The sequence below is a fragment of the Artibeus jamaicensis genome, unplaced genomic scaffold, assembly GCF_021234435.1.
Source record: "Artibeus jamaicensis isolate MK-2021 breed Jamaican fruit bat unplaced genomic scaffold, CSHL_Jam_final scaffold_369, whole genome shotgun sequence".
Lineage (NCBI taxonomy): Eukaryota > Metazoa > Chordata > Mammalia > Chiroptera > Phyllostomidae > Artibeus > Artibeus jamaicensis.
The window spans coordinates 13454768-13463411 of NW_026522042.1; positions in this window are offsets into that span (position 1 = coordinate 13454768).

Sequence of the window (8644 nt, forward strand, 5' to 3'; positions counted from 1 at the left end):
TGTTTGGAATGCCCACAATCTCACTGGACCAGGCTCAGGACTGCTAAGTAGTGAATGAAGCATGTCTCCCTCCTCCTCCGGGCCTTAGATTGCTACCTATCCTACCTAACGCTGGCACAGATATATACAGATGTAAAATTTCACTTCATATTTGTGCATTTTACAGTATATGAAATACACTACAATGAGAAAGTTGAAAAAATAAAAATACTAAAGATAAATTGTCAAAAGATGAAATGCACTCAATAATCACTGTTCTAGCATGATAGCTTGCTAGGCTGAAGTCTGCAAATGCAAAGGCAATTAGGGACACCCCCCAACCAACACTACAACCAACTGAACAGAGTTCCTATGCGGCCAACAGGGCCAGAGGACTCTGTGGGGGGTGTCTGGTTGGGCCGAGTCATATTCTGGGATAACTAGAGGATCACCCAGCTGCCTGAGTCCTGGGAGCCATGGGTGGAGTTCTCCTTCAAAACCTGGGTGCTTCCTGAGGAGAGACAGGGTGCAGAGCACTGGTTGAAGTCATTTGACATACATCCTCCCCTCCCTCTCCTCCAACACAGAAAGAGCTACATATACTGCTATTTACTCAAGAGCAGGAAGCTCCCCAAAGGTCCTTTCCCAGTTATTCACTCATTCAATAAACATGTATTGAGCACCTACTATATCCTAGCATCACTCTAAGGGCTGAGAACTCAAGAATGAACAAGACTGATACAGTCCCTGTAAGCTCATAGAGCAAAATAAAAGCAAGTAAAAAAATAAGTGGTAATTGAAAAATAAAATTTAAAGTTTTTTTTTTAATTACCAGACCCTGTAAAAATATCTTTTATGAAAATTTAGAAAGTTGTTGGAAACTACCTACCTTTTATCTTAATTCAAATAAAAACCTGGAGTAGGTAAAAGAAAGAGCAATGCCATAGAAACTGTTGGGTTCAGGTTAATTTAGATATAAAAGGACTAAAATGGGAATATTTAGACAGGTAGCTGCATTAAAAGAGACAGCCACACTAAAACTTTGGCACTAAGGGGATTCCAAGCAGTGCAAGAAGCAGGCACTAAGACCCTGAGGTCCAGATACATGAGTCTGAAGAACAGAAACCCACTCAACTGTATGTAGAAGGCCACTGGAGACAAAGGGCTGCACACAGGTGGGGCCCACACATCAGCCCCCCAGGCTCAGAGGCAAAACTGCCCAAGCCCTCAGAATTGCTGGCTCCGCAGAGCTGCAGGAGCCAAGTTCTGGTCTTTTTCCAAGATCCAAGGCAACACCATTACCTCTTCTTCACGGATCACTACTACTAATCAGCACCAAGGAATCCTGCAGCTTCCCTTCAATGGTATTTGCACCCAGAGGAAAAGATCTGTGAAAGCCAGAGAGGCAGGGTGTTTTTTGAGATCACTACACATGAATATGCATATCTGTATAATTATCAAGTGAAAGCTGCAACCACAAATACCATAAAATTCTGCAGAGAGCTAGGATTGGGATAGGGAATGCTTCAAAAAGGAAGACAGCCTTGACCTTGACCTAAGGACATGAAAAGAATATTTGGAGTGGGAAAAGAAGACTCTGACCTAAACATGACCACATTGAGAAGCTGCAAGTAGTTAATCCAATGGGAGTGGAGAACTGGCACAGAGGAAGAGTGAGAGATTCACCTGCAAAGGTAGCATGAAGCCAGATAATAAAGGGCCCCAAATGGAGTCCAAAGAGGTCCAATTTGAGGCCTTTTGACTTTAGTCAATGTGAAAAAGAAAAGTGATATATGGAAGGCTTTTGAGCCAGGGCAATGAAATGTTTTAGGAATGTCTGGGGTGACAGAAGCTGAAAACACCACTGAGGAGGTTGTTCTAATTGCCAGGGAAGTGATATTTCCTAGAATATCAAAGTGATTGTCATTTGGGCTTGGCCCCAGCTGAACTGTGCACATGTCTGGTCCAACAGAGGGAGCACTAAGAGTAATGATAAAAGAGATGTGTTCTAGGACCAGAATCATAAATATGGAGATCATTGGGAAGGTTATCTATCACCTGGGAGGGCGAAGGAGGAGAATGAGGAGAAAGGTGCAGGAACTAAGAAGCATAACTGGTAGGTACAAAATAGACAGGAGTTCTTTAAGAGTAGTATAGGAAATAGAGAAGCCAAAGAACTTACATGCATGACGCATGAACATGAACTAAGGCGGGGGCCGGGTTGCTGGAGGGAAGAGGTATACTGGGCAGCACAGGACAAAGGGGAAAAAATTAGAACAATTGTAATACCATAGTCAATAAAATATACTTAAAATAAATAAATACAAAAATAAAAAAGTAAAAAGTAAAAAAAAAAAGAGAGAGAGAGAGAGATGTTCTAAACTTAAACCCAGCCGGTACAAGCAACTGTTTGGAGACCCATTCGCCAGTATTGAATGCAAACAGGAGAGAGTCAGCCTTCTCTCTGCCACTAACTATGGCACTGCTATGGAATTGTATGGGCTCCATTCCAAGATAAATTCCTAGGCTTCCATGTGCAGCAAGAGAAGAGGCCTCACCCAGCAGAGGAAGGAGGCCATGGACTCCAACAGAGCAACATTTGTAAAACACAGCGCTCAGTGGTGAGCACCAGCCCTGGGTCAGTCTTTCTCCCTGAGTGGAAGCTCTGAGAACGTGTTCACACGGCTGCACAGAAGAGAACGTATGTGCTACAGAATCCCAAATCATGAAGAAGGACGGCAAGTGGAGGAATGGTAAGGGATCTGTATAGCAAAGTCAAAACAGAATTCCACAGACGTTCAGAATTACAGACCTGGCTGCCATGGAAGTCTGGGGGGTGCAGGTGAGGGATGGTGAAAACAAGAGGAAATGGCTGAGTTTCCCTTTACGGAGCAATCAGATCCTGGCTTCCTGTGCACCTCATCCTTATAGGAGGAGGGGGTTATAACTTCTCTGGAAAAACTGCAGGAGGGATGGTGTGCGAGAAGGGGTGGAAGGGCAAATAGAATACCGGACACGGGATCAAAGTCTGGACCCTAATATGAAAGCACGCCTCCCCAGACCCTTTCCCCTTCTAGCACTATTGGAGTTTTTTTTTTAATTAAATGCAAACAAAAATATAAATTAATTTCTTTTAAAAATGTTTTAACTGAGTCATAGTGAAAAAAATTAGTCAAGAATATATGTGCTGACATAGCTGCTCAGCTGGGTCCCCCTGCACACCCCTGCCCCTCCCTCACACACACCCCTGCCCCTCCCTCACACACACCCCTGCCCCTCCCTCACACACACCCCTGCCCCTCACACACACATCCCTGCCCCTCACACACACCCCTGCCCCTCAAACACACCCCTGCCCCTCACACACACCCCTGCCCCTCACACACACCCCTACCCCTCAAACACACACCCCTGCCCCTCACACACACTCCTACCCCTCAAACACACACCCCTGCCCCTCACACACACCCCTGTCCCTCACACACACCTCCCTACCTAAGGAAAAGGCAGGAGATGCAGAAGTTTACCTCCACCTTCTTTCAGTGTTTGCTAGGCCTCAGAATTAAATTGACATAAGACAGAAAAGCATACAATTTACTTAATACAAATTTTATATGACATGGGAGGAGCCCCCATAAGGAAATGGAGACCCAAAGAAGTGGCGAAACCTAAATGCTTTTATTCGCAATTGGACTGGAGGTAATTGTGAAAAAGTAACTGAATTATGTGGAGAAACTAAAGGAAGATAAGAATTATCTGAACAAGATCTATTTGCATGGAATTCTCTCAGTCTTAACTTCCTGTCTTGATGATAAGAATGTTAATTTCCTTCCCGTAAAGAAAAAGCCTCTTCTATAAGAAGATTTTAGCCCCTGATTTTAGAGAGAAAAAGGGAGGAAAGGGAGGGTCAAAGTGTCCATTCTATACCTGCTTTTTTTTTTTTAAAAGTGGCTTTAGCTCAAAAATAATTTCGATGTCAATTTTGAAGCCTGTTATATGCCCGCATATTCTGATCTCCTTCAAAATCATGCTTATCATTCAAGATAAATCAAGCACAATTAAATAAATATAGTGTCCTTGGCATCTCTATCCCTTCCCCCTTCAACAAAAGGTGTCATTCAGTTGCTGCTTCATGAGGGAACTGGGTGGTGTGCCTGCGGTAGGGTTGGGTTTCGATTCTCTAAGCCTGCGAGGTGAACTGTTAAGGAAGCAGGAATTTTTAGAAGCAGGGCGATGTGCTGTTTTGCATGTAAATTTAGTTGGCTCAGTTGCCTTGAGTGGTGATGCTTGGTGAAACCATTAGCAAATCCATGATCATAAGTGATTTTCACATTCAAACAAAAAAGTAAATATAATTCAAAAATAAAAAAATTAATTTGAGTGAAAGAGGAAGGAAAAGTTTTATGCAAAGCAAACTTGGATGACAGATGCTTTTAGGTAATAGAATGGGAAGCATTTCAACATCCCTTCACACAGCATGTATTGTTTACATGAGGGAGACAGGCCAAGGTGTCTGACTTATGTGTACAGGTGCTTCAGCACCTTCATTATAGATCAGTTTTCTCTTTGTTCCAATGTGCACTGCCTGGGTAGCCCAGCTCTCCTCACTGTGTGTACTTGAAATACAATCAAATCTACTTCTTTGGATAGTGTAGTACAGAAAGGCAAAAATAAATAAATAATAGGGGGAGGTGTAATTCACAAACATTTTTACAGGATGGGGTGGGGAACTGGTCCTTTTACAAGGAAATTTCTAGAGGGACTCTGGAAGAAATGGACGATACAAATAGGAAGCTAAATAAGTGAACTGAATTTGGAATGTTTGTAGGTAGACCAGAAAGGGAGGCGGTCTGGGAAGCAGGGAGAGGAGCAAGAGAGAGGAAACATCCCAGTTACCGGGAAAGACCGAAGCTTCAGGAGCAGCCAGCCAGTGAGAAACTCCTGGAGTCCTGGTGAGGTTGGGGGACTTTTATGTAGTTCCCCGTGATGCATTACGCTAGGAACACCCTCCATTACTCATTTCTTCCAACACTTCAGAGTAAGTTATCCACGTGGTAGGACATGATCTTGGGAGTTCCATTCCCAGTGCTTCTGCTTCCCCACCCTTACCTTCTCCCCACTCCCTGTTTTCTCAGCCACAGCATTCCACAAGGAGAATAGGGTTATAGAAGAGCAAAGGGGTCAGATTCTTGGCTACTGACTTCTAAAATCTCATCATTAGCCGAGTCCTGTTCATTCTGCTCATACCCCACCACCCTCCAGATGTTCTCCAAACCAGGGAAAGGGAGAGAGAGTCAGAGAGAAATGGGATGAAACTTCTCTTTAGGGTCTTTGACACACACTCTGCTCTCTGTCCTCAGACCTGCTCTGGTGGAAGATTGGAGATCTGAAAGCAAAGCAAAACAAAGCAGCATCTTGCTCTGCAGGTAGGCAAGCTCCCATAGGATATGGGTAGAGATGTCCGATGCACATCAGGGATAGCAAGCCTGGGGCAGCTGTGTTGAATCCGAAGACTCCCAGGTGCTTCAGGACACAGCAGAACATCTTCCTCACCGGCCACGCGTAGTACAGATGTGGCCCTGCATGTGAGAAGGCCTTGCCGTCATGGCGAGGATTATCTCCCCGGCCATGATCTGAATAGAGTGGACCAAATAAAGGACACCTCAACAACACCAGTGTGAAGAAGGAAACGAGAAGCATGAACTTGTAAGTGAAGACCAGCATGGGCTGTTGGGGGGAAATAGGCTGGACCTCCACCCTTGTTGCTCTGACACCATAAGAGCCCACACCACCCCTGCCCAGAATTTAGAGGGGCAGAAGTAGGGAAGGGGAGAAATTACGAGTGTAACCTGAAATTGGCTGAGATGAAGCGTCTGCCACTACATGCAATGGTGATCACTAAACACAATCATAGAAAATCAAGATTTCTCCCGAACCTCAGCTTATAGCACAAGAGCCATCCCTGTAATGTACAAAGAAGAGAGAACAAGAAATAAAGGAAAAGCAGCCATGCTATGTGCCAGGATGGTGTGGGCACAGAGGAAGGGCAGCAACACCCAGACCAGCAGCCAAACTGAACAGGATAGCAGACCACAGCCGGAATGACTAGAACATAAAGCCTCCAGAAAAGTTTTGGAAAACTTAGGGAGAATGCTGGAGGTCCCGTGGCCCGTGGAATAGCAGCAGCCACCATTCCACTGACGATTAAAGGACCGGTGGCTCTGGATGTCAAGATGTCTTGGGGACACCTAGGATGGGGCCGCTTGGATCATACATGCAAAAGGGAAGACAAGCAACAGGGAGCCCTGGGCATCCCTCCAGTGCCACGATTCTGGAGCGTCGGGAAGGGAGGGGTGACGCGTAAGGGGGTGGTATACCTCCTCCCCAAGAGGAGACGGAGGAAGCATGTTATCTTCACAGTTGTGAGTTATCACCCTCAGACCCAGGGAATGAGAAAAAGCTAAGGGAAACTAGTCATGCTTCCTAGGCTCTGAAGAAGATGGTAAAAGTAGTTTTCTTCCTCTTTTCCTGTCCCATTCAGTGTTGGGAGAGTTAGGCTTAGAGACAGAGATGGAAGGAGCCAGCAAGATATTCTCCTGACTTTATATGGGCCTGACTTTTTTTTAGTTCGCTGGTCTGTTTGGGGTTTTTAGTTTTGGTTTTGGGGGGGTAGAGAGAGGGGAAGGAAGGAGAAAGAGAGGGAGAGAAACATCGATATGAGAAACACTGATTGGCTGCCTCTTGTACACGGTTGACCTACTTATACATGCCCCAACTGGGAATCGAACATTCAACTCGGGCATGTGCCCCGACCAGGTATTGAATGGGTGTCCTTTTGCTTTGCAGGATGATACCCAATCGACCGAGCCACACCAGTCAGCACACATGGGCCTTACTTTAACAGGACATAACACCAGATCAAAAAGTCACCATCAATCAAAAGTAAAGAGAACAAAATTCCTCTCTCAGCCTCAGTGGGTAATGCTGGCAATCCAGAGACCAAAGAGGACAAACTGATATAAATGTAGGGAGAGGAGGAAAGACTGTCTTTGCTTGCCAAAGGGCAGGGCTATGAGCTACCTACTAAAATGTTCTTCAACCCGACAAGCTACTACAGGCCTCGTACTTACCTGCTGAAATTAATTTTCATAGTACAACATTAAAAACTTAATCATTTATAATTCCAAAAGTTTAATGCACCTTCTCACTCAAGTCACTACAAATAAAAAGGAATTCTTTGTAAAGTCATATGCAACGAGTTACAGGAATACATTTAAGGAAGCTATTTAAATACAAAGTGCTCACAGTTTTTCCCCTAGGTTGACTTTTTTGAACTTGGGGGTAGAGGTATTGTTAGATCCAACTTTCATCAGAAACACTATCTCACCTTTTAGAGAAGAATACACTTTAGAATTGCAAAAATGTATATTCTATTTTTACTAGGTGAATAGCATAACTCATCATTCTCCTATACCTGACTTATTTAATCTTCTATAAAATAGTATGATTCGTTTCTAGTAAATATGCCATAACTTACATCTTCATGAGTGCTTTCCCCTTCAAAAGCCATCTTCTTTGAAGCTGTAGAATCATTATAATGACTCTGACATCAGTCAAAGTTAACTTTTAGAACCGCATTTTCGGAATTGCTGCCAGAGCTTGAGGCTTGGCCTATTAAGTCTCCCTAGTGACAGGAAATCTTTAGCTTTTGAGGTCAATTTCCACTAGTAAAGAGCAAAAGAAATTCTCAGATCCATGATGAATAATTAAGACATTCATAAAATGATAGTCTTAATGGATCACTAATTGGCCCTGGTGGCAATTTCCTTTGAAGGTTGAATACAAATGGGGTATCCCTGTTTGAGCAAGTCCATAACATTCGAAGGGGAAGTACCACAGAAGACATTCCTTTAGGTGTCCTATTGTTTAGGTAAACTTTTTTGGAGCGTTCAATACTTAACATGCATCTTATGGTGCTATGTCTTTATTTGGTCAGTGAAACCAATAAGAATTCAAGCCAAAAAGTGTTTTTCCATTAAAAAAAAAAAGAATTCAAACCCAGCAGTCTCCTCTTTAGCTGGGTTCCAATGCTAGGATCCATCTGAGTGGCTGACCATCACACCCTAGGGAGATTGTCCAGAAACACAGCATGAGTTGTTTCAGCAGACAGATTAGGTATAACAGTCGAACAGATTATCAATTACTGTCCTGGTCTCTGATGAAACTAGAACTCAGCCCAACTACAGCCCTGCAAAGCCGCTTAACCAGAGACCCCAGTGCTGAGTGATGTTTTGTGGAGAAACCCAAACACAAACCGTCCAGTCTGGCAATACCTCAGAACACTGGAATTCAGGATAGCCATGCAGGTAGGCTATTTGGCTCTGGACCATCACAGAAACCAACAGCCCAGCTCAGGATCAAGACGACAAGGCCAGCTTTGTCTCATTCAGAACTGGGGTCTTTTCACATCACAATGTCTTTAGTAAACGCATGTTTTTCAAAAGCAATCAGCTTATTACTTTCAGTTTCAAAAATTTAACTATCATTAACGGACCAAAACTGGTTTATAGACTCTGTTATTTTTGTTTTTTAAGAAGTCCATTTTTTAGTGATACCTTATGTGGACATTCCTCAGTGACATCTGCTGGAATGTCAGGCCAAGATG